Source organism: Podarcis vaucheri (genome assembly GCF_965113315.1).
Source record: "Podarcis vaucheri genome assembly, chromosome: 1".
Classification (NCBI taxonomy): domain Eukaryota; kingdom Metazoa; phylum Chordata; class Lepidosauria; order Squamata; family Lacertidae; genus Podarcis; species Podarcis vaucheri.
In genome coordinates this window covers 30,025,057-30,051,647 of record NC_138759.1, presented here as the reverse complement: position 1 = coordinate 30,051,647, position 26,591 = coordinate 30,025,057, and the positions used below count along the sequence as shown (strand labels likewise).

Below are 26,591 nucleotides of genomic sequence, written 5' to 3'. Positions count from 1 at the left end.
GTTATCAGCCTTTATAATTATTATGATTATGATTATTTTATTTATACCCTGCCCGTCTGGCTGGGTTTCCTCAGCCACTCTGGGCTGCTTCCAGCACATATAAAAACATAATAAAACATCAAACATTAAAAACTTCCCAATACAGGTCTGCCTTCAGATGTCTTTTAAATGTTGTGTAGTTCTTATTTCCTTGACATCTGTTGGGAGGGTGTTCCCTAGGGAGGGCACCACTACCAAGAAGGCCTTGTTCCCTGTAGATTCATTTCTCTCTGTGAGGGAAATGCCAAAAGACCCTCAGAGGTGGACTTCAGTGTCCGGGCTGAACAATGGGGGTGGAGATGCTCATAGAATCATAGAATTGTAAAATTCGAATGGACCCCAAGGGCCATCCGGTCCAACCCCTTGCAATGCTTCTTCAGGTATACTGGACTGAGGCTGTTTTGGGCTTTAAAGGTCAGCACGAACACTTTGAATTGTGCTCAGAAATCCTCTGGGAGCCAGTGAAGATCCTTTAGGACCGGTGTTACATGGTCTCAGCGGGACCATATATGAGATGATGAACTAGGACCTTGCCTGTGACGATGGATGGATTAATCTGACTTTAACATTCTGGTACTTCTGGCAATAATTCCTAGTGATAACAACACAAAGGAAGGATTTTAGAGGAAGGGCTATAGCTCAGTGGCAGAGCACATACAGAAAGTCCCACATGCAGTCCTTGGCATTTTTGGTGGGACTGGGACAGAATTCTGCCTGAAGTTCTGCAGAGCTGTTGGCCTGTCAGCATATAGGCGATATGGAGCTAGATAGAATAATGTCTTGGCTCATTATAGGACAGCTTACTATGCCCTATGATTATCTGGACAGGGATGAACTGGGATTCTTTTGTCTGTCTGAGCAGGCAAATGGGAGCATGGTTGTTCATTAAGCACTTGGTTGCTCTCCATTACAGGCCACCCCATCCCTTTCTACCACCACCCCACCCCAGTGAATCTAACTAACTGCACATCTCCTTGCACTCAAAAATGGGTGATTGAATCTCAAGATTGGTGCATAACACCACAAAATTTAATGAAAGTAATGGGTTTGGCCTGTGTGTGTGTGTGTGTGTGAAGGACCTCTGCACAGGCACAGCTTCCTTCGTATGAGGCAGGACCCTGGACTAATCAGCCTCCTTTCCCCAAGGTGCTCTGCATAAGTATACCAGCTTGCATGCAGAGCCCTTTTCATATGCCTGTGAAGGGCATGGGGCTACCTCACAAAATGTCAAACCATAAAAAATTCACCCAGAATCTCAAAGCTGCATACTCCTTCCTGTCCCCCATACATTTTATACTTCTATTTGAACTCAGAGAAGCTCTGCAAGCATTTCTGTTCATAAGGTATCTGTAGGACTCGGCCCACCCTAATCCAAAAGTATACAGTAGTTCTAAGCATGTTCAGTCTGCCCTTCAAGGCAGTGCTACACTGAAGCCTCACAACTGGGTGGAAAACTGGAAGCCCTTCACACACAGAACTAGATGACCCTTGGGGCCCCTTCCAATCCTACAGTTTTATGATTCTAAGGTGGAATCTAGGTACCGTATTTTTCGCTCTATAACACGCACCTGACCATAACACGCACGTAGTTTTTAGAGGAGGAAAATCCGTAGGCATGCCACCCGTAGGCATTTCCTCCACAACACGCACAGACATTTCCCCTTACTTTCTAGGAGGAAAAAAGTGAGTGTTATGGTGCAAAAAATACGGTACATATAAAAAACCACTGTGAAAACCCTTTTTTTAAAAAAGCCTTTTGAAAAATAGATTTGCCATAAGCTCACCATCGCCAGCTAGTGTCACATTTGTATAATGCACTTAAAATGTTGTATTTGCAGCTGTATAGCTGAGTCCTAAGTGTCCACAGTGGCTTTGTAAGCGAGAGAACAACATGGCCACACTCCTGTGACCTCCTAGCTGCTCCACAAGGTCTAGCTGGCACCAGGCACCACTGCCTGTCCTATATTCTTTCAACACATGAAATAGCCATTTGAAACCCCCTTTCATTCCACCAAATCAAAGTGATGGAATAGTGCCAGTTCGTGGGATAGTGTGAGCATTTTCTTTCCATTGCAATAACATATTATTTCAGAGATGGAAGGACCTGCTTTTGTATTCTGCATGAGTGCAGGCAGAGAGGCTTTGAATTTGTGAGATACAGATTCAAAAAGGGTTCATTATGGGGTTGGTTAATCCAGCACTGAGCAGCAGAATGTATAAGACATGCATAGAAGTAAACATACTTGTTTTTCTTTGGCACTGATTAAGTCTCAGCTGGTAACATGGGACCAGTGTAGGTTTCCATGTTTTAAGGAAGATTAAGGCAACCTGGCGTGTATTCAGAAAAGAGCAAGAAAAGATGATAAATTATTTAGAAGCAACATAGGAAGATGGGACTAGATAACGTATTTTAACACCAGATGCCCCTAAGGATGAGCGACTACTATACCTTGTTTACACCAATAATTGAGCAAGTGGTGCTTTAAAAAATATTTTTATTTGGTTTTGTCTGGGGGGTTTTTTGTGTTGTTGGTTTTTTTTGTGAGGGTTGTTGTATGTCACCTTGAATATTTGTTTTAGAAGGATGGCTCATAAATCCGCAATTCAATAAAATGAATGGCTTAATGGTTTTGAAAGGTAGAAAGATGTTTACATAAAACAGAATGGAAAACCCTCTAATCTCCGGAGAAAAAAATGCTGTTTCAGTAGTCAGTGAAACAAGGTGTAAGGGAATTGTGACGTTTCCTCCTTTGGAAGTTAAGAGACAACTAGGGAATGCCTCAGAGTCCCAAAATGATATCTTGTACTATCAAGGTTCTCGTGGGACCAAACTAGGCATGATGCTAAATGTGTCTGTACTTAAGTGTGTGTTTTTAAAAATACAAATAGTAGCCTCTGGGAGTAGGGGACAGAGAATTATCAGTCACAAGAGACTTTGTAGATGTGGAGTTTCAAAAGACAGATGTTTTACTTAACTGGATCTTTATATGGATACATTGTAATGTGTGCCCACTTTCCATCCTCCAACATAACTACTGGTTATGAACTTAATTTATTCCGGAGGGTCCGTTCTTAACCTGAAACTGTTCTTAGCTAGTGGCGTGCTTTTGCTAATGGGGCCTCTTGCTGCCGCTGCACCGCCGTTCTCATCCTGGGTAAAGTTCTCAACTCAAGGTAACTCTTCCAGGGTACTGGAGTTTATAACCTGAAGCGTTTGTAACCTGAGGCATTTGTAACTCGAGGTACCACTGTATAGGAATGAGACAGGCTAGCAGACTACTGTATGCAGATGGCGTTGTTGTTAAAAATTATCATTCCCAAGGACTTTGCATAGAAGTGAAAAATGGTGGGGGGTTTGTTTGTTTGTTTTTGTCTAAATTGTGGTTAACCTTAATTATGGTTTAATTTAAAACAAGACAGCTTCAAAACATAATTTCTGAAGCTGGCTTGTGTAAAGAAACCATAGCTAAGGTTAACCACAGAATATTAACCGATGTTAACCATTTGCCAGTCTGGCAATGCGAAAAGCATGGTTAACTTAAAGTGGAAATGAAAGCTTCTAAACTCCTCTTTATGGCAATGTGGGAGAAAGCATGTGGATCCAAGACTCACACTAAACCATGGTTAAGCATGGCATTCAAACACAGCCGGTAACTTTTAGCCACAACAGCTAAGCCCAGCATACTTTAATTACCAAATGTTGATTGCATGTGATTATCCCATGGGCTGATAATTCTTTGATTCTGTTGGATTCAGGGTGCTAGACCAGTTAGACCTTGATAAGACCCAGTAAGGCAGTTTTTCCTGCTCTTACAGTAAGGCAGTTTTCCCTGCATACAGAAATTACAGCCATGGCTTTCTCTTTTGACCTAGAGACCCTCCAACTAGTTTTCCTGCAAAGGGACTGTCAGCAGCCGCTCTTACAAGCCAGGTGCTGCTTTACAGTTGGCCTATGCATCCAGGAGTTACTGGGCCGAATCTATAAAAATTGTCTTTCTTGCTCCTTGTACTTTTTCACTTAACAGGCAGGTTATGTTACCAAGATGTTTTATAGATGTTGTTTAAAACAAAGCCTTTCCGTTAACCCATACTGCCATCTACTGCTTAGTTTTTTATAATTCAAACATTAATCGAAGACGCTAGGGTGATCTATGGAGTTCTTGTCATGTATAATTCCTATAACCAGCATAAATTCTAGATGAGAGGTGGTAAGCTTTATGTTCCCACAATCATCACTATAGTAGCTGCCATTCCTATTTTTTAAAAGAAAATAGTATGGTGTCCCCCCCCCCTATTTTAGGACACAGGTACATGAAAATAAAACATCAGAAAACACGTAAAAATCTATTCAAGGGAAAATGCCCAGAAGCCATTTTCCAGAAAAATTCTGCAGTTGTAAACTTTGCACAATAAAGCTATGCAAAGTTGTTTAGACATGAGACTTATTGCTGAGAGACTTACTGCTGTGTTCTTAAAGTCGCATGAGAAGAAGCCTACAAAGAATGAGTGATTTGCCTAGTTCTGCTCTCTGGGATTCCATAAACAGCAAAGGCATACAACCGGGATATTTCAGATCCTTTTTTTAAAAAAATCTAAGGGGAGGGGGGCAGTACCGCCATTTCCTCTCTGGGAACCTGCACACTTGTGCATTTCCACTTAGGTATGGCTGTGTTAACCAGATCAGAGAGTATTATGGGAGCTGTGGTTCTTATAGGGGCTTTTGCTATGCCCATAGTATTTACAGTGGTACCTCGGGTTACAGATGCTTCAGGTTACAGACACTTCAGGTTACAGACTCTGCTAACCCAGAAATAGTGCCTCGGATTAAGAACTTTGCTTTAGGATGAGAACAGAAATTGCGCAGCAGTGGCGCGGCAGCAGCGGGAGGCTCCATTAGCTAAAGTGGTTAAGAACAGTTTCAGGTTAAGAATGGACCTCCAGAATGAATTAAGTTCTCAACCCGAGGTACCACTGTATATTTCTATAGGATGGTGGGACAGACCAGAACATACTTCCTCTAATGCGACAGAACTTTCCTTTCCTTTCCCCCCTGGCAGCTTCCCCATGGGCCCCAAAACATGCCCCAGAGGATTGGAGGAGCCTCTGGAGCAGATTTGGGAAGGAACAGAGGGCTGTAGAGGGGAGGAAAGGAGAAGCCCCCTTGTATGAGTGGAGGTCTGCCTGTACAGTGTTAGCTTTCATACACACTTTTTTTTAGCAGTTTACAGGGTTTTTTTTTTTTTTAAAAAAAAAAATCATATAAAATTCCATAATTGAAGCACCAATAGTAAAAAGAACGGTGTAAGGTCAAAAGCAGAAGAGCAAACTAATAAAAGCAGGCATCTTTTAAAAGTACTGAAACAGAAGTACCCTGCGGCTTCACACTATAACAAGTGTTCTCCTTCCTATACCCCTTTATTGGTAGGAAGGAAAAGTATGTACTGCAGACCAGCAGAGACAGCTGTGGGTGAAAGATAGTCATTTTCTACTGCTTGGGTAAAGCCTACTAAGTAGGATGATGTTGGAGCACGTAGTAGCTCACCTTGGTTTTGTAGTTGGCTGTGACAGACTCCAGAAGCTCCTTTGCAAGCCTGGCATGCGATGGAGAAGAGGAAGCATCTCCACTTTGCTGATGGTAAGCAGGGGAAGGAGCAGCATTCTCGAGAGAAAGGGCTGTTGGCTCAGGGGGTAGAGCATCTGTGCAGAAGGGCTCAGGTTCAATCCCTGGCATCCCAGGTTTGGCTAGGAACGATTCCCTGTCCAAAACTCTGGAGAGATGCTGAGCTAGACGGGCCAATGGCTGACTCATATAAGGCAGCTTCCTAGGTTCCTTTGAGAAAAGGTGTGATTTCCCCAAACCACCCAAGTTGATGAAAGAGCCTGAAGGTTATATGCAGAATTTGAAACACAGCCTTTCCTCCTTTCCTCAAGATTTTTTTTTTAAAAAATGGAATACTTAATGAGTAACGGTTATCCTAGGGATGTGGGTGGTGCTGTGGGTTAAACCACAGAGCCTAGAGCTTGCCGATCAGAAGGTTGGCAGTTCAAATCCCCACAACGGGGTGAGCTCCTGTTGCTCAGTCCCTGCTCCTGCCCACCTAGCAGTTCGAAAGCACGAAGTGCAAGTAGATAAATTGGTACTACTCCGGTGGGAAGGTAAACGGCGTTTCCGTGCACTGCTCTGGTTCTCCAGAAGTGGCTTAGTCATGCTGGCCACATGACCCAGAAGCTGTATGCTGGCTCCCTTGGCCAGTAAAGCGAGATGAGCATCGCAACCTGTATTTCTTCGTTGCACAACCTTTATACTCTGCCAGACACACAGCATTGGATAATCTCTCTCTGTTCCTCTTGGTATTGTATTGTCCACCCCCACCCTAGCTTCAAGCACCGAAATGCACATCTCAGGCTTGTTTAGGAAGGCATTAGGTGTCTGGGTTGAATGGTTTATGGGGAAAACAGATTTTAATGTTAAAATGTATTAATTCACTTCAAAATGCAATAACCCAGCCCTCTTGCTCATACTGTTGAGTGAGACCCTGAATTTAGGGATGTTGGAACATAGGGGCATGCATCTAGTCAGACCATTGCCCTATCTAGCTTAGTATTGTTCACTGTGGTTGGCTGCTGCTGCCAAGGATATCAGACATATTTTCAGCCCTACCTGGAGATGCTTGGGATTGAACCTGGAATCTCCTACGTGCACCACAGATGCTCTGCCACAGAGCTGCGGCACATGCCCAAAGTCCTGTCCCAAGTCCACCACTGCCACTGTTGCAGTATCATTGAAGAACTGGGGCTAGTGTGTTTCCATCTCTTAAAAGCGAACACTGGTATGAGCTTGCAGGGAATGTCTAAAACTGACTGCCAAGGAGGGAGAAAATAATGAAAACAAACTGATGTAATTTAATTTGTACACCAGAAGATGTAGCATTAAAAAAAACCCAACTCATTATGCAACATGCATTTCCCAAAACAGAGACTGCAGTAGAGAACATTGTTAGGTTTGCAACTGGCTAATGGGGTCAAGAAAAATAATTTGCTCTCACTACAATGGAAAGATGTACGTATTATGGGTTCTCCTTAGCAATGTCATTGAAGTTTGCTAGCCATGGGTTTGATTACAAGCTTCAGGAGCTCATAGTGTCCACCTCCATGTTGAGCCTCCAAATTCTTTCCCATCTTGGTTTAAAATTGGACCCAGAGACAACTCCAGACTGACCGCCACCACCCACCAAATGCCAACTCCCTCAAGCCCAGTTTGAGACTTCCCTAGCTGTGCAAAGCTGCCAAAAGTGGGGTATTTCTGTTGATGCTCACTTTTATAGTTTTAACTGATGTCTATTGGTTGTGTTTTATCTTTGTAAACCTCTTAGAGACTATGGCCGTTAAGCGGCATACAAATTATTTAAATAAATAAGTAAGCATGGCAGAGCTGCCCTACTCTGTATCTTCACCATTGCTGCTTGCTTGGCTGGAGCTTAGACAGGGCAGGTGGGAGTTCCACAGGCGCAGCAGTGGGAGTACCTGATGGGTGCTACCTGTGCAACTGCTGAGGTAAGCAGCGGTGGTGTAGGGGGTCAGGGGGATTGTTCCACAGCTCCAGTTTTATTACCTGTGCTGCTGCTAAGCGGTTTGCTATGGTAGGTTGGGATTAGCAGTCTCCATTGGACCCAGACATTTTCATAGAGAGCTTGCACATGCAGACTTTTGTGTGGAGCCCTTCTCTTCTCTTGCCTCCCCTCCCACCCCACATGCCTTCTTGATTCAGGGAATGTGCTAAACGCTCACTAATGGAGCTTAGAAATTAAATCTCCCTTTTTAAAAAAGCGTATTTATATCTCACTTAGGTATTCTGCCAAACGTTTATCTTGAAGTGCTATATTAAATGATGAGAGGGAAATGGCGTGCCACATCTGGTTGGGCCAAGGGCCAAGGGAGAAGCACCAGCCAAAAGAAAAAAGAAAAAGATGGTGTCTAGCTGCTGCCAAACCTTAGATTCCTCCTCAGATGACACCCAGCTCTACCTCTCCTTTAAATCAGAACCAGTGAAGGCGGTGAAGGTCCTGTGTGAGTGCCTGGAGGCTGTTGGAGGATGGATGGCAGCTAACAGATTGAGGTTGAATCCTGACAAGACAGAAGTACTGTTTTTGGGGGACAGGGGGCGGGCGGGTGTGGAGGATTCCCTGGTCCTGAATGGGGTAACTGTGCCCCTGAAGGAACAGGTGCGCAGCCTGGGAGTCATTTTGGACTCACAGCTGTCCATGGAGGCACAGGTTAATTCTGTGTCCAGGGCAGCTGTCTACCAGCTCCACCTGGTACGCAGGCTAAGACCCTACCTGCCCGCGGACTGTCTTGCCAGAGTGGTGCATGCTCTAGTTATCTCCTGCTTGGACTACTGCAACGCGCTCTACGTGGGGCTACCTTTGAAGGTGACCCAGAAACTGCAATTAATCCAGAATGCGGCAGCTAGACTGGTGACTGGGAGTGGCCGCCGGGACCACATAACACCGGTTCTGAGAGATCTGCATTGGCTCCCAGTACGTTTCCGAGCACAATTCAAAGTGCTGGTGCTGACCTTTAAAGCCCTAAATGGCCTCGGTCCTGTATACCTGAAGGACCGTCTCCATCCCCATCATTCAGCCCGGACACTGAGATCCAGCACCGAGGGCCTTCTGGCGGTTCCCTCATTGCGAGAAGTAAGGTTACAGGGAACCAGGCAGAGGGCCTTCTCGGTAGTGGCGCCTGCCCTGTGGAACGCCCTCCCAGCAGATGTCAAAGCAATAAACAACTATTTTACTTTTAAAAGTCATCTGAAGGCAGCCCTCTTTAGGGAAGTTTTTAATGTTTGAAGCTGTACTGTTTTTAATATTCTTTTGGAAGCCGCCCAGAGTGGCTGGGGAAACCCAGCCAGATGGGCGGGGTATAAATAATAAATTATTATTATTATTATTATTATTATTATTATTATTATTATTATTATTATTATTATTAGAGCCATTATAGGTGGGGCATGGGTATCTTGTCAATCTTAAAGGAGGATTGGTCATGGCAGTCAGTGTTGCTGTGGTCCGGAATGGCCCCCAAACCGTGACAAATTCGTGACCATGTTGTTCTTCAGCTGTGTGCGAAAAAGCCCTGGCAGCCCCTTCTCCCTTACGGAGGATCCTTAGAAGGGGTTAATTTGCACTGGGGAAATGAATAATTAACCCTTCCCCACTGGCCTCTTTTCTCAAAGAACTTCCTTCTCTATCCCTGAGGGGTTCTAGCCAGATATTTGTGCAGTGAACATGGATGTAGGAAATTGATGGGGGTGAAAGCTGCTGAAGAGGGGAAGCTCTGGGGGTAAAGCGGTTGCGGAGGGGAAGGGTTAAGTACTTCTGTCCCTACCTCCCTTTCTGTTATGGTGATTACCTCCTCCGGAAGGCTCTTTGCAAGCTAAAGGGGCCAATGTAATTTCATTACAGGCACCTGTAGTGTTGCCGCCCCTCCTAAAGGATCAAAATGCCTGATTAGGTGATCCACATCTGTAATTAAATTTCATAAAACCGCTAATACTCCTTCCCTCCCATGGATGCCTTGCTACATCTCTAATGATACATCTTTAATGATACTGTTGGAGAGGAGCACCATGCAGGCTTTAAAGAACCACCTGAAAAGAAAATAGAACTTTGGAATCACTGCAGCTTCTAAAAACAACAACCCCACTTTCAAGAAAATGGAAAAACACGTGGGTATTGCGAGAAGGAAAATGTTGCGTGGCTTGTTCATGAGCCACACAAGCTCCCCTCCTCCCAAGTTTTCAGAGCGGAAAGCCCACCTTCTTTAAAATTCCCTAAATGTCAGGGCAACGTAGGAGGGTGGTAGATGAGGGTCGCCTTTCTGCTATTTTAATCTCTGAGTGCTCCAGCACTGTGGGGGCACAGTGGGAGACTGCACACCTGCAGAGCATGTTAAAAATAAGATAATTTAGAAAAATAAAAGCTCACAAAATAGCACAGCAGTGGGGAGCTGTTTGTCTCTTGTGGCATCACTGGCAATTAGACATGAAATGCCCTTGACACGTATACAGCCACGTTCAGCATGGCACTTATGGGCCCAGTAGCTTGTGGAGAAATCTATTTTTTCCCTGCCCAAAAATATTGCCATTTGAGTCCTTGGAAAAGGCACATGCCCCCAACAGAAATGCTTCCTTGATGGAGAAATCTGGATATATTTCAACGAACTAGTAACAATCATGCATTTATTGCTCCATAAACTGATTGTCTGGAAAGAGCCCATTGTTTCTCAGTATTTCATGGGCAGTGCAAATAACAGTGCTTGATTTCTAAATGGCTGATTTTATGTCCCCTGGAATTGCAGTAAATAATGCAGGAAGAAGGGGGGGGGGACACACTGAGCGGCTTGGTATCAAAGGTTTATAATATCAGCAATTATTCTGCATCTGTGTACGTTACCCATAGCACAAACCAGCCTTTCATCCAGCTGAGAAACAGTTGCATTTACATACACAAATTAAATGGAAGCCCCTCCTGTGCCAGAAATGGGATTTGAAATCTTGGAAATTGGATTTCTTATATGCTGGATAGACCGCCGATTTCAGTGGCATAACTTGGTAGGGATGAATTCTGGTCCTGCTCCAGAAATTCTCATGCATAGATGGAGGCAAAAAAGTCTTCATGCCAAGCAGAAGGTTGGCGCTCTCAGTTTTGGCATTGATTGTCAATCACTGGGGAATGTGGGGGGAGAATAACTAGAATCAACACCCCATTTCCACAACTGGTGATCTGCTGTGCCAGAGCTCAATGTACCAACCATCCATTTAGCTGGATATTCACAATCTCGATTCAGCCAAATCCCAGCCCACATCTTGCACAAGCCCTGATCCAAAAGAGTACACACAAGGCGCTGTAGAGCCCATATTAATTAAAGTATCTATTATGCTTTTAATAATAATAATATTATAATATTCTATTATTTATACCCCGCCCATCTGGCTGGGTTTCCTCAGCCACTCTGGGCGGCTTCCAATCAAATATTAAAAACAATACAGCGTCAGACATTAAAAACTTCCCTAAACAGGGCTGCCTTCAGTTGTCTTTTAAAAGTAAAATAGTTGTTTATTGCCTTGACATCTGCTGGGAGGGTGTTCCACAGGGCAGGCGCCACTACCGAGAAGGCCCTCTGCCTGGTTCCCTGTAACCTCACTTCTCGCAGCGAGGGAACCGCCAGAAGGCCCTCGGCGCTGGATCTCAGTGTCTGGGCTGAACAATGAGGGTGAAGATGCTTCTTCAGGTATACAGGACCGAGGCCGTTTAGGGCTTTAAAGGTCAGCACCAACACTTTGAATTGTGCTCGGAAACGTACTGGGAACCAATGAAGCATACCTCCACTTTTCTTCATGAAATAAATTCAAAGCTGCCCAAGGACAATGTTTAAAACAAAAATAAATCCCCCTTTTTTAAAAAAAATGTAGTACATAAGAATACAGCTTGTGTGTGTGTGTGTGTGTGTGTGTGTGTGTGTAGAGGAACCCGGGGAAAGTTTTTAAAGTCTGAGTAATTAGCAAGGGTCTTTCCTGGCTTCTAAAAAAAAATAAAATTAAAAAATGGCATTGGTGCTGGACAAATCTTCTTGAGGAGGTAGTTCCATAGCCAGACCTCCACAGCTAAGAAAAAGCCGCCCTTTACTTACTGCCTTCTCCACTGTTGACAAATGGGGTGGAAATGGTAGATGATTTTCTGAAATCAGCTAAGCAATCCTATGTTGCGCGTACAGATTTCTGCATCAGGCTAGCCAGTGCCCAGTGCAGGCTTGAGCTATCTGAATCACTTGTTGCTTTGACAGTTTCCCTTTCTTTCTGATACAGTTTGTGTTTTGTAGGTGTAAGAATTCTGTAGAACCCGTACAAGTCATTTAGTCTTCAGTCTATCCCTGCCCTGCTCCATCCCTTTTAGGCTACCGTGAAGCTGCTTGAAACAGTGGCTTTATGTTGGTGACAGCATGTCCACTGCTGAAATGAGCAAAAATAAAGAGTTAATGCATTACGCAAAGAGAAGCTGACAGGAGATCACTCTTTTTAATTATTAGAACAGTTTTGTGTTGAATACAAAGGTCAAAATAATGTGTGTTTTGACACCTGTCCCCTTCACTTGTTTTGACCTTTGGGTCTAACTTATTGCTCTCACTGTAAGGACTGCCAGTTTTTAAATGCCACCTTGCTTCTTGCTTTTCCACATACTTGCAATATCCCATCTGTGAGCATTTGGATTGTGTTTCTGGTTTGCTGACTGTCGCCTTGCACCCCACTTTTCAAAGTTCCCAAGTTAAAAATTAACAGAACCTTTATTGTTGCTGTTTATTTTTAAAAAAGTTTTAATCTTTTCTGTTTTATTTTCTTAAGCTCTAAATTATTTGGCCCTGGTTTACAGAGAAAGGTCACAATCCCTGACAGGGGCAGGGGAAAGTGCATATCTTTTGAAAGTTTTTAGTGCAGCTGACCACCTGACTGAAGAGGCAAGCTAGTTTTCGGTGCCTCTTCAGGCACCTCCAGTTGACAGGTGATTAAGGTAAAGGACTGCAAAAAGATCAACCCTATCCATTCTTAAGGAAATCAGCCCTGAGTGCTCCCTGGAAGGACAGATCATGAAGTTGAGGCTCCAGTACATGAGAAGACTCCCTGGAAAAGACCCTGATGTTGGGAAAGATGGAGGGCACAAGGAGAAGGGGACGACAGAGGACGAGATGGCTGGACAGTGTTCTCGAAGCTACCACCATGAGTTTGACCAAACTGCAGGAGGCAGTGGAAGACAGAAGTGCCTGGCGTGCTTTGGTCCATGGGGTCACGAAGAGTCGGACATGACTAAACGACTAAACAACAACAACAACAACAACAACAACAAAAGGGACCCCTGACCATTAGGTCCAGTCGTGACCGGCTCTGGGGTTGTGGTGCTCATCTTGCTTTATTGGCCGAGAGAGCCGGCGTACAGCTTCCGGCTCATGTGGCCAGCATGACTAAGCCGCTTCTGGCAAACCAGAGCAGCACACGGAAACGTCGTTTACCTTCTCACCGGAGTGGTACCTATTTATCTACTTGCACTTTGACGTGCTTTCGAACTGCTAGGTTCACAGGTGATTAGCTTTGGTAAAAACTTCCAAAATGCCTCCAGATGAGTGCACAATTCTTCCACGCTTTAGCTGCTTTAGGGCTCTCAACAAGATGCATTTGTTTGTTTGTCTAGCGATATTCTGAAAATGGCCATTGTTATAGGGACAGGTGAAACTTGTAGCCAACTCTTCTTGCACTTGGCTATGCTTATCAATCCTGCTCATATAATTAGGATTTACCTCAGAGTGCTTTTTGTTAAGGTTGAGGTTTTCTAAAGAGAGAAACCATAATCCTCAGTTGCCTGTCTCCCTCACCCGGCCCAAGTTGTTACTAGGCAGGAGTATTAAGCATCACATATTATTACCAAGTAAATCTCTTGGATTAGAGAGACCTTTTCCCACAGTCTTGCTTCTTTAATCTGACTTTATGTATGATTAGTATCTTTTGAAACAACTATAATATACATATTAAATAATAATGCCCTCATTTTGTCTGTTCCTAGCAGTATCCACTGGGAACCAAGTTTTTCCATTCAGTATATTATGATATTTTTCTACAAATGAAGGGATACAATATATAGAATCTTGCTGTGGCCTCCAGTTCTTGCTAACTCCTACCACCCTCTAACCATTGGCCATGATGGTTGGGGCTGATAGGGTTTTGAGTCTAACCATAGCTGGAGGACTGCAGATTCTGCATCCTAGCTGTCAACAATATCTGACTCCATGATCATGTCCTACAGTATATGTTGGTATACCCATCTTTCTGTTCAAAAAGAACGGGGCATGGAGACCAGACAGTTGGTGGTCTGCATCTCTCTTCTTCTGAAAGAATTGATTGCTCTCACTGAAGAAAGTTGAGGTGTTATCTACTGCTCCAGAACACATATGGCATAATCAGTGAATATAATCTGCTGTTATTGTGGCATTAAAAAGTATGTAAGACTTTAGGAGGCTGAGGCATACTTACTTGGTAGGAAGTCCCACTGGAGATACTGACTACTGTGTTGAAAGAAAGAAAGAAAGAAAGAAAGAAAGAAAGAAAGAAAGAAAGAAAGGGATACTTGTGGTGTTTTGATCCAATCTGTATGGTGAGTCATTTCAAACAAAGAGTTTAGTGTCCACTCTCTGCATGAAGATAGCTACGATGTGGGTAACTCAAAGTTGCTTCCATGTGGCAGATGTGCTATAGTGAGCCATGGACCTAAACTGTTCCATAGAGTGACTTTTTATCTTGGTTTTTCTCTCCTCTGATACTTGCAACATGATCTGCTGGAAATCTCAGTTGCAATGTTTGTCTACCTTTTGCTTGACTGTGTCTGTAAGGCCCAAGGGAGTGTATTAGATAGTGGTCTGGAGTTTCCCAGATTTCTCCGTGCTTGTTTTCCCTTTATGCATTGCCTGCCTGAAGTGCTTTGGATAATAATACATCATTCATGTGTGGCATGATAAATGCTGCTGCACATTTGCATAAATTGATGGCTTGTCATATTATGTAACTTGTTAGTTTGAAGGCACATTGGGTCAGGGAGCGTCCAATCTCTTCTGGGAAAGATGGCTCTCTAGCGTGTCAGCTTTTGTTTTGTTTATTAAATGCCCAGCATGTAAAACTGAGTTTTCCATGGTATGCTAGTACTGCTGACTCTCTTTGGAAGCAGCTTTTGATATTTCTAGGGAAAGGGAAGCTTGGCTGAGTGTCTAGGTGCAACACCCTAGAGGTCCCGGGCCCTAAGGAAGTCAGATTAGCCTCAACCAGAGCCAGGGCCTTCTCAACACTGGCTCCGGCCTGGGGGAATGCTCTGTCTCTTGAGACCAGGGCCCTGTGGGATCTGATCTCTTTCCGCAGGGCCTGTAAGACAGAGTTGTTCCATCTAGCCTTTGGCTTAGAATCAGTTTGATTCCCTCCCCCTCTTTCTTTTCCTTTCTCCTCCTGTGAAGAGGCTGCATTCTAATGTTTTAGTGTTGTATTTTAATCTTTTTTAAATTGTATTTTAATCAACTTGTTTTTATTATTGGTTGTTAGCCGCCCTGAGCCCAGTCTTGGCTGGGGAGGGCGGGGTATAAATAAATAAATATTATTATTATTATTATTATTATTATTATTATTATTATTATTATTAAACTCTATTTGCTGACTGTCTTTAAAGGTGTTGACTATTTATGTAGTGAAGCTGTCCTGTTAGGGCAAGGACTTTCACCTGCACAATGAAATTTTGTCTCTCTGCATGCCTCCATATCCCCCATTTTGTTCTGGGATTTCCCCCTCTACCCATCAGAACAGATTTTTTTCTTGGGAGGGGGTGCACAGAGGTATGTGGGTAGATGTGCACAAGTCCTTTTGCATTGCACTAATAGGACAACTCCATTGGATACAACCATTTATTATTAAAGGGGGCAGGAGTAGATTTTCTGAGAAAGGAGTCTAGACTAGTATTGTTTATTGTGTAGGCTATGCGTCTTATACTGAATACATCTTATCTAGAACTATGGATGAACAAATCTGTTTATTTTGCTTTCTGTCTGTCTGTCATTTTTTTCAATCTTAAATTCAGTTTGGCACATTCCTGCATTAGTTTGTGGATTTTTTAAAGTCATTGAGAAAAATCATAAACATTTTGAGGTGCATTTCTCTTAAAATATGCAGTTTTGCCTGATCTATACTTTTTTGTGAGCCCTTTGAATATAATGTACTTCTGTGTGTTTTTTTCATTAATATATGCATTTATGTATACTTCTCCCTTATGTACACTATCCCTTTTTGCCAACATTTTTCGTGAGATAACTGCAGTGCAAAATTCAGATTAGAGCACATTTTGAAAAACAGCTGTGTTTTGGTTTACATATTGTTTGAGGAAGTGCAAATTAGATAGGTTTGCATTAAAATTCAAATGGAATCGAATTATCCCCTGTTCCAATCTAGAACACAGGACAACACACAGCTTGGAAAGGTTGTGAGCTATGCTTTGTTGCCTTCACAATTGTCACTTTGTTTGGCTGATGTTCCAGGTTCCCAAGAAAGATGTGAACATTGCGCATTGTGTCTACATACAGTATTAATCGACACTATTTTTGGTTCATAGTATCCGCTGGTACCTCTGCTGATAAAATTAATTGTCCCTGTGAACCATACAAGGTTTTGGGATCAAAATGACAAGATGAAGTTTATGATGGTCAAATGGAACTCTTTGAGATCTGCTAACACAGACGGACCCTTTTAAACCAGGGCTCATCAACGTGGTGCCCTCCACATGTTGCTGTGGAGCTGGTGGAAATTCTGGTCCAACCACATCTGAAGGGTACCACATTGGCTACCCCTGCTTTAAACCAGGTTTGGATGCAACAAATACCAAGCTTCCCCACATTTTTATAGGTTGCCATGTGTCCTTTTTTTCTAGGACACATCCTCTTTAGGTAAAATTTCTGTCCAGCTGGAATTTTAAAATTTGCCTAAATGTCTCTGGCTATACTTTCTGGATGAGTCATAGACATAACTGGTGGCTAAAGACTTGGTTTCCTCTTCTCTTCTCCTGCCACCCTCAGCCATATATCACAGCTTCAATAGCCTACATATAGTAGGGGTATTTAAAATAAGAGTCATCATAGCATCCTGTTTTTTTATTCTTCAAAATATGGCAACCCTAGTTGGGAGAAAATGAGCTGCCCCCCCCAAAAAAATATAGTAAATATCTTGGCTTACCTCCATGTCTACCCCTTAAAAGCCTACCTTCCCATTCACCAGTGCACTATGACTAAACATGGTTTTTGAGTAATTGGAAATTTGGCAGAAGAACTATTTAAGCTCCCCAACTTCTTTCTATGTAGCTGCTGGATATGTGCTATAGATGTTTAATGCTGAATGTCCAAATATGGCTTATACAAGGCCTATAACTATTAGGGGTTTCAGTACATGTTTCATGTTTTGCCCTAACACTTCAAATGCTTCTCTTTTTTAAAGCTATACTTCCATTTCATTTCTTTCTCACACTCTTGTGGTACAATTCAAGCTATCATGGGAACATAAGAAGCTGCCTTATACTGAGTCAAACCATTGATCTGTCTTGTTCAGTACTGTCAACACTGACTGGCAGCAGCTAACTGGGGTTTCAGGCAGTGTGTCTTTTTCAGACCCACCAGGAGATACCAGGAATTAGATTAGGGTCCTTTTGCACGCAGAACATGTGCTTCACCACCAAAGCATGTCCTTCCCTCTCCCATGTGAAACCCACTGCCTTCTCCTTAATATGGATCTTCAAGATGTGCAGGTAAGTTGGTTTCTATCCGGGTAGGTTGCTGACAGTATACATTGGATGGTTTAACTGCCTTCACCTCTAAGCACCTAAACACTTTTTCCTTGTTCATCTGTACTTTGCTCCACCTTCCTTCCAGTCTGAACCCCATCCTCCAATATGAATGTGAAATGTTTTGACAGTGTTATTTCAGTGTATGGCGGTGGATACTGCTTGTCTGAGGTTATAAATCCTACCTTGCATTCTCTGGAGAGGCAATCTAGGCGCTGTAAGGGTAAGGAATCTATCTGTGGTCGTCTCCACTCTCACCTTGGGATTTAAAAGCTCTGTTTCTCTTAAACACAACCAGTTTTATAGCTCAACAACACACCACATAGTGGAGAAGGGCATATGGGTAGCTATGTCAATTACAATCGTCTCATCCTTGCAGAGTACTCCTGTGATGCTGTGTGATTTAGATGCCATTATGCATTTCAAAAGGAGTGAGAAATTGTTGTTTGTCATTGCTGTTTGTTGCTCACAGCTGGTTTTATGACTGAGTTTTGCTCATAAACAGGTGGTTAGAACATTCTTTCAGCTATGCAATACAGTCTGTGCGGCTCTGAATTAATTTCGCTCTTGTGTTGCATAGCACCAGTGTTTTCATTTTAAAATTGAAAGCAGCAATGTTTCTGGCAGTGCCAAAGCTGCTGGTGTGAATTCAAATGTTGTCGCGGGGGGAGGGGGATATCACTCAGCGAAAACACATCCATTCTGGTTAACAAAAAGAGAATGAAAAGCATAGTCACTTTTGGATATATGTTGGGTATCCTTCTGCCAATGGTTTTTGTCAAAACAGGTTTCCTACTAATAGGTTGAAAGGTAAGTTATTTCTCTGCTGGTTATGGATCTCTAATTCCAAAGCTGTCTCTTGCTTTTGGACCCTGCAGTAGGCAAGCAATGCAGTAGGATTCTAATCTGTTCCACCGATGCTCATTTTATATCAGGAACCTAAGCAGCATGAAATGCAGCCATCATTTTGCAGTGGAAGGATGCTCCTGAATCAGGTAAGATGGCTCTCCCACACAGGGCGGTTAGTCAGCCTGCCTGGTGCACTGGAAAGAACAGGTAATGCTGCTCTTGTGATTAATATGTGTTGGAAGGAGTTGAATGTGGCCTGTAGGTCCTTCTGAACTCTTTGGTGCATATTCTGGATATATTTTGTACAAGTTAAAGTGAGTTCCATGCTGAATGTTTTCTTTTTGGGATGGTAATTCCATTGATGAGGATCATAACAGTTGTTTGCTGACTGATTTCCTTTGTGATGCCTGTTTTTCACTAAAACAACAAAAGGGTTTTTGTGTGTGGTTTTTTGCACCTTGAAGACTAACATTTTTATTGTGCCACAAAGCGCATGAAAGCTAATGCCATCATAAATTTGCTAGCCTTTAAGATGCCACAACACTCTTTGCTGGTTATTCAGCAACAGACTAACATGGCTGCCTCACTCGGAGTTTATTGTGAAAGTTCTGGATTGTTTAAAGGGAAGTCAATAACATAAACAACTACAATAATGATGCAAGGATCTGCACTTATATATATGTTAACTTGGCGCTGTAAGCAGAATATTCTTCTCTTTCTGGGGTGTCTGCACAGGTAAGCAGTGTAGAATTCATTTCAGGTTTTCTAAGAGAAGTTGGTTCTGTAAAAAAAGGCGGAGGAAAGCATAATCAAGGGAGGAAAAGATTGCTACTTCCAGATCAACAGGGAAGCAAAGTAGCTACTTAAATTGAAGCTCTTGTACAGTAAAGGAGATGTTTTCACAGCAGTAGGGCATCTAAAATGGACTTCCAGTGTCCTTTTGTACACAGGGTCCACTTTCACAAATGGGCACAACAGTTTTAAGTTGACATTTCTCCTTTCTTTAAATATAGCTCATAGAAAGCACCAAGTACTGGGTGGGGGTATTTATGATTGTCTTGGTTAAAAATGCAAGTTTGACTTTTCCTACTTGATCAAGGGATGTCAGCATGTTATGAAAGTAGCAAATATACCATCTTTACATTGCTGATAACACTCTTATAAGCAAAAGGTTTACAGACATTAAAGTTAGTGCAATAAACATTACCACATAGCATCCTCAGGAAGTTACGAGCAATTCTGTTGAAACTTTCTACAGACAGGAGATTCCCATAGACCCTTTGCTCCAGGGAGCACTTATATAAAAGAGCTGGTCTCTTAGTCATGGCTTGTATACTGTCAGTTTGACATAAGGCACCTGCATTGTATCCCCTGACACTGCAATTAAATTAAGTGGTGGGTGGCGCTGTGGTCTAAACCACAGAGCCTAGGGCTTGCCGATCAGAAGGTTAGCAGTTTGAATCCCCGCCACAGGGTGAGCTCCCATTGCTCGGTCCCTGCTTCTGCCAACCTAGCAGTTCGAAAGCACGTCAAAGTGCAAGTAGATAAATATGTACTGCTCCGGTGGGAAGGTAAACGGCATTTCCGTGTGCTGCTCTGGTTTGCCAGAAGCGGCTTAGTCATGCTGGCCACATGACCCAGAAGCTAAATGCCGGCTCCCTCGGCCAGTAAAGCGAGATGAGCGCTGCAACCCCAGAGTCGTCCATGACTAGTCCTGATGGTCAGGGGTCCCTTTACCTTTACCTTTAATGGTTATCCTGCCCATAGTGATTTTCTTTGGTGTGTGTATGTGTGGGGAGATTAGAGAAGGTCATGAGATAGCAAAAATATGTGTAATACAATAACTAGGTTTCAGTGTAGCAGAGGGTAAATACTGGAGGAAGAGAGAACAGGAGAGAGGCCAGGCTTGTAGAGACATTACTGGCTGCCTTGGCCAGTAAAGCAAGATGAGCACCACAACCCCAAAGTCGTCTGTGACTGGACCTAACGGTTAGGGGTCCCTTTGTTTTCCCCAAAGAAGTTTTCATGGCACACTGTATACTGCAATCCTCAGATCACTTATTCTGGAGCAGAAACAAAAGCAAGCAAATTAGAGTTAAGTTACCAATAGTTCTGAGCACTGTATTCATTAATTAAAGCAAATGTTATGAGATATGGTATGGAGCCCTAAATGAGAGTCACTTTAGGCTTAAAAGGGAGACTGACACAAGATGAAACAAGCAGGACACAACCACTTCTACTCACATACTTGTTGTCCATCGTGCACTTTTCTTCCACCCTCATTTAAGCATGTGACTTTCCAATTTCAGCATCCTCAAGGGAGTTTACTACAGTAACATCCACACTGACCAGGCTTGCACAACTTGTGGCCCACTGAGCCAGACATGGCCTATCAAGGGCCACCAGCCTCCCTTTCTACTTCTTGATTAGGGCTGTAAAAACTAAGGTGTGATTACTGTGTCTTAGTAGCATTAGCTTGGGAGATCACATGCTTTCCAAGCCTGCCCAAGTGAGAAAGTGAGCTGTTCAAAAGCTTGTGCACCTGCTCAGTGAATGTAAACAGGTTCCTCAAGAGTAACTGCTACTATGTCTAAACAAAGATTTTCAGAGTGGCATCAGCAGCTTCCCTTCCTCTGTCATTTGCTCCCTTCGTTTATTCACCTCACTGGCTCTACTGCGATGAATTGGGCTGAGGATCTTGGCCCCTTGTGGGTCAGATGATGTCATGCTAGTATTTGAGTACTTTCTTTTAGAAACGGTTTCCTTTGGGGGGGGGGGAATGCATGCCCATGTTTCCCACCAGCATAGGAGTGGACAGATTTATTTGTTTAAACAAAAAGAAAAGGGTGTGTGTGGAATTTCCTATATAGCTTAGGAGACAACTCCTTGGGGCCGAGGAGACTTCACCCCCCAAAAAAATATTTGAGGGGGCGGGCACCCCCAAAGTTGATGGGCATTGCTATTCAAATGGTGTGCGTGCACTGTATTATGTGATCAGTTAGGCAGGGTGGGGCTTACTTGGACCACCCAATATTTTAGTCAAGATGGCACCCCAGCCAATACAGTGGACCCTCGGGTTACGTTACCTTTGGGTAACATAATCCTTGGGGTTACAAATGCGACAATCCCGGAAGTGTATACTTCCGGGTTTCTATGCATGCGTGCACAGAAGGGCTCCTCCAGTTATGAAGTTTTTGGGATGTGGCTGGGCCTCTGGAAATTCGTAACCAGAGGTACCACTGTATAGCAAAGCCACACCCACTAACCAAGCTCTTGTTAGATTTCTGTTATGCCACTATGCTGTTTTTGGAGTCACAAGACTCTGTTTACATTCCAGACTGTTGGAAGTCTCACTGGAGACGGATGTTGATGTTACTGGTTTCCTGTTTCTTTGTTCAGTTGTTCACTGACTCTCACAGATGCTTTTCTTTTCTGTCCTGTGTAGTTAGAAATAAACGTAGCAATGTAGCACACATTTCTTGACTCCTTCTGCTGCTTGGATACTCTTCGTAATGGGAGCGTGCCTGAAGCCTCATTAAAGATTTAGGTCGTTAATCACCATTGGAGGAGGAGAGCCCGATGGATTCTGAAGTACGAAGTAGAGGAGAGCTATTTCAGCTTGGTCGTACGGAACCTCCGACGGCTCTCTCCTCCACTGCATGTGTACAACAAAGGAGGATAAACTGTGAGCTATGGGGGGCAGCCCTTTTGGGTGGCCTGCAGAGACTATCCAATATTTGTCAGTGGATGGCAGCACCTTTGTGTGCTGTTTGTGGGGGGTTGTACAATGAACCACTATAGTGATTCTGCTAGTGAAAGAAGTTGTTTCCATTGCTTGATAAATTGCCTCTGGAAATCTTAAGCTGAGGTGGGAACCTCAGGCCCAGGCTTTCCAGGCCTCTCTGGCCCTCAGGAATCTCAGCAGGCCATGCCAGGCTACACCCATCGGTGGCCTTGTTCTGCAGCTGCTTGAGTACTTTTGCTTAGCTGGAATGTGTCCCTGAATTGTGATGATGCCTCTTGCTTGCCTGATTAGAGGCTGGAGAGCTGTGTGGGGCTTGTGACTTGTGTGTGGCCTACTTGACAAAAGCAAGTAGGTTGCTCTGCTTGCCTTTGATTCTGGGCATGCTGATCCATGACATCCCCCAGAAGGTTGCCCACAGTGGAATTAGGGAATATTCCCTACCCTGGCCTATTTGCTGCTTTGTATAGCAGACACCTCTTTTCCTTTCTCCTGATATGCAAGTTGGAGAAGGATTGGCTGTGCCATCCTGTCCTCTACATACCTTTCTTGCATTGCCACTTCACATGACTGACCTTTCAGAACTTAAATCCATTTGAATGCTAACTGGAGACTGTAGTGATGGAGGTTTTCTTTAAGGCCTGTGTAGATTCCTGTAGTGTACAGTACAGTAGGTAGTTCTATTGTGTGGGATACTTTAGTACAGGACATAGCCTCCATGGTGTTATGAAGATGTTATTGGAATACAATTCCCATAAAGCACAGGCTAGCACAGGGTGTTAGCCAATTCACTTTAATAATGCAGATATGAGTCCGAAGGGGAAAAGAAATCCTGATGAAGCTTTAAACAGGAAAACTGAACATAAACGGCATAATTTGAGGGGGAGGAAACAGGTTTTGTCATTCTGACTTCAAGCCTTGTGCCTAATGGGAACATTCAACCAAACATACAGAGTGAAGAATCTCTATCAGAACACATGCTATCTCACTCTGCCTAGTTGCTAATTGACACCTCCACACACACACACACACACACACACACACACACACACCTCCACACACACACACAGTTGTCTAACCCTGAGAACAGCATTAACCCTGGAGTTATACACTGAACAATCTCTGCTGTTGCATTTCCAACATAGGGATAGTGGCTGTTGTAGCCCAACAACATCTGGAGTGGCTACCCCTAGTTTAATGGATGTTTTGTGGTTACTAGCAAATGTTATGTTGTTAAGCAGAATGAAAACAATGAGTTTGTTGCCCCTTTAGCAGCATCCTAGACATTAAAGGGGAGTGGCAGACTATTTTAGCTTTCTTCCAGTCATTGTCCTTTCTAATTAATGGCCAAAAGCAACCATGAGATCTTACTGAACTGTGTTCCTTTTTCCATTACTTGCTCCAAGTGAGCCAACATTTGCACTTGCAAAGTAGATATAAAGGTTAGCATGCTGTATTGTACACTAAGCTGCAAAGAGGGACACCCCCTTGAAAAATGTACCGGGGTAGGATATGTTGAAAGATGCCTTGTTTCCCCATCTCCAATATTAGATAAACATTGATTTGGTTGAGACAAAATTACTTTTGTGTGTGTTCATATTCATGGATTTAGAAAGCACCCCTTCTTTTTTTTTCTTCCATGCCTGGTTTTCAGTGCAAATGTATTGTCTCTGCACCCATTGGCCTTATTTGCCAAGACAGTAGATTCCTCTGGCTTGAATGTGGCTGCCTGTATGGTTTTCTCAGTGACATCACAGTGCCACATCTGACACAGTGATGTCACAGAAATACATAAACAAGATCACAATGGTCACCCAACCAGTTGGGTTGAAAGGCAGCTTTGGAAATTGAGACCATGGATGGGGTGGAGAAGAAGTAACTGCCAGATGGACAAAAGGTATTTGAAACAATGGAAGTACTTGTTGACTAACTAGTGCTAGTGAAGAATCATGAAAACTTATACATTCCATAAAGGGTTATTAACCGCATAAAGGGTTATTAACTTCTAGATTGGATCATGACCTCTAGGAGGAAACATTCAGGTGTGGTGAACTTCTGTGCCCAGTATACCTGAACTTTCCATATAGACTCAGAATATATTTCCTGGCACACTTTACTATTTATAGGGAATTCCTGGCACTGAGGAGGACTTAGTCAAGCGGGGCCAATCTCATCATCTTGATGTTTTTTTTAGTGCCCATTGGCTAGCTCTGATAGAAATGCTTGCAATGCCTTGAAGGGACAAGTAGAGAGAGCAGTTTTTCCAGAAGATTTATTCAAGTTTGATTCTTGCTATCTCTCACAGAGTGCAGTGCTCTTCCTGCCCTCACAATATATTGGATTTTGGTGCACCAGATTGATACACAAAGTTGCGCTCTCTGTATTAAGAAAACCTAAATCAGTGTCCATTTGCTAAGTCTGTATTCCCTTCTTTAGAACTTAAATCCAGTTGAAGTTGTGTATAAAAATCTTAAAATAAATGCTGTGCCTTCTGCCCCTTATGATAGCTGCAACTCATGTTTGATTTTTACAGTGGTGGTTCTCTTTAAAACCTATGGGAAATATATACATCCATAGTACAGTGGTACCTCGGGTTAAGTACTTAATTCATTCCGGAGGTCCGTTCTTAACCTTAAACTGTTCTTAACCTGAAGCACCACTTTAGCTAATGGGGCCTCCTGCTGCCGCCGGAGCACTATTTCTGTTCTCATCCTGAAGCAAAAATTTTAACCCGAGGTACTATTTCTGGGTTAGCGGAGTCTGTAACCTGACATGTATGTAACCTGAAGCGTATGTAACCCGAGGTACCACTGTACTGAGTCGTTAGATCCCATCATTTTCTATGTTTCCTCCCATTTTGACACAGTTTGTTGGGAAACTGATGGAGGCCAAAGAAAGTTAAAATATATGCAGTGAAAGCCAATGTCAGTTCAATTACATTGAGAATTTAGTAAGCTGCCTTATGCCGATTCAGACCATTAGTACTTATACTGTAGCTCAGTATTTTCTACACTGATCGACTGGTGGCAGCTTCCCAGGATTTCAGGCAGAGATATCTCCCCAGTCCTGCCTAGAGATTGAACTTGGGGCTTTCTGTATCTACCATTGAGCTACAGCCCTTTCTGGGGATCAAATCTGCTTGGAAATGGTGTCTTCTCTCCTGGAATACCTAATATTCACCTAATACAAAATGCATAGGAGCTGGGTGTGAAAATGGTTGCATTGGGGTGGGTGAAGGACTGTGGCTCAGTTGCAGAGCATGTGTGATGCCTGCCAAAGCCCCAGGTCGAATCTTTTGCATCTCTAGTTAAAAGGAACACAGTTAATCCTTCAGAATGCACACTTCTCTTAACTTTGCAGTGCAGTTCTCATCTCATAAATGTGTCCAAAAATGCACATCTTAGGGAAAACATACAAAGATATCTTATTTAAGAGAAAATTAATAGGAAAATGTGTACTTTAAGGAAAATGTGTCCCAAAGTATATGCTTTAGGAAATCGGGATGCTTTCAAAAATGTACATTTTAGAGAAAATGTAAATAATTTAAATGTGTTTATGTTTGTGCAATTTTTTTTAAAGGAGACAGAATGGACTTCTGATTAAATGCATGTAAAACTGAGACAGACTGAAAACAGAGCGATGCCTTTCCCCCTTCCTAGTAGATGTGTGCACTCTGTGCCTGTTCAAAGGCATTATTTTTTCCGTTGCTACTTTTCACATTCCAGGGTTGAGTGCTGGTGTGGAAACAGGTTCTGCAGCTAAGGCCCAGTGAGCTCTGGCTCAAATTTAAACTTCATTGTATATTGCCCAGATGCACTCTTGCTCATCACGCCTCTTGTCTAAAAATAGGAACAAACGTATTGTCTGAATGCTAATGCGTGCAATTAGCCTGGAGAGAAAAGGACTTTGTGAGATATGGGTCTTTTCATGGAGCATGTTGCACGTACTGCCATTCAAATAATGTGTTTGTAGCATCTAATTTTTATGCACTGGGGAGACGTAAGAGAGAGAGAAGAAGATGCAACATGTAAGTCAGATCTTATGGTATCCAGTTAGGAATTTCCTCTTCCTGGAAAGTGTTAAACTTGGCAGTTATATTACCCTCAGCAAGACTGTGTGTGTTTCATTACTACTCTTTTCATTTTCATTTTGCAGCAATCCTGGGCCTTTTTATTAATTATTTTTTTTTAAGTTGAAACATAAAGGACTCAAAAGGCCACTTTTCTTCTGTGCCCTTTCCTCCCCTCGAGGATAAGGGAATAGAGGGAGAGAAATCCTTCAGAGGCTACAGCAATCAAAATTGCTCTTTGGAAAAGCTTTACAGGTTGAGTTTAAACAAGAGAGGAGGAGAAGGAGAAGGCGGTGTGGGGAGTGTGGTGGCTGCTGGGGACACAAAACCCATTTCAAGTCTCCAGCCAGTTGTTAAGGTATAAATATGTACATTCATCATGCCAGCTTTGATGTTGAGACCGGCAGTGTATGGGAGATGGAAGTTATTTAATAGAATAATATTCTGCCTATTATTAATACAGAGACATACACACAGCCAATTTCGT

The 26,591-nt window shown here is 43.0% G+C and overlaps 1 protein-coding gene and 1 long non-coding RNA gene across 28 annotated transcripts in view; both read left to right on the top strand.

Annotated features, from left to right (window-relative positions):
- NRXN3 (neurexin 3) overlaps window positions 1-26,591 on the top strand; it is a 1,220,542-nt gene that overhangs the window by 436,011 nt on the left and 757,940 nt on the right. The window lies entirely within an intron of this gene.
- The window catches only part of LOC309538974, a 57,615-nt gene continuing 54,162 nt past the window's right edge, over window positions 23,139-26,591 (top strand). Inside the window, exon 1 of the long non-coding RNA XR_014222567.1 lies at window positions 23,139-23,932. This is a non-coding gene — a long non-coding RNA (uncharacterized lncRNA). The remainder of the gene's footprint in view (window positions 23,933-26,591) is intronic.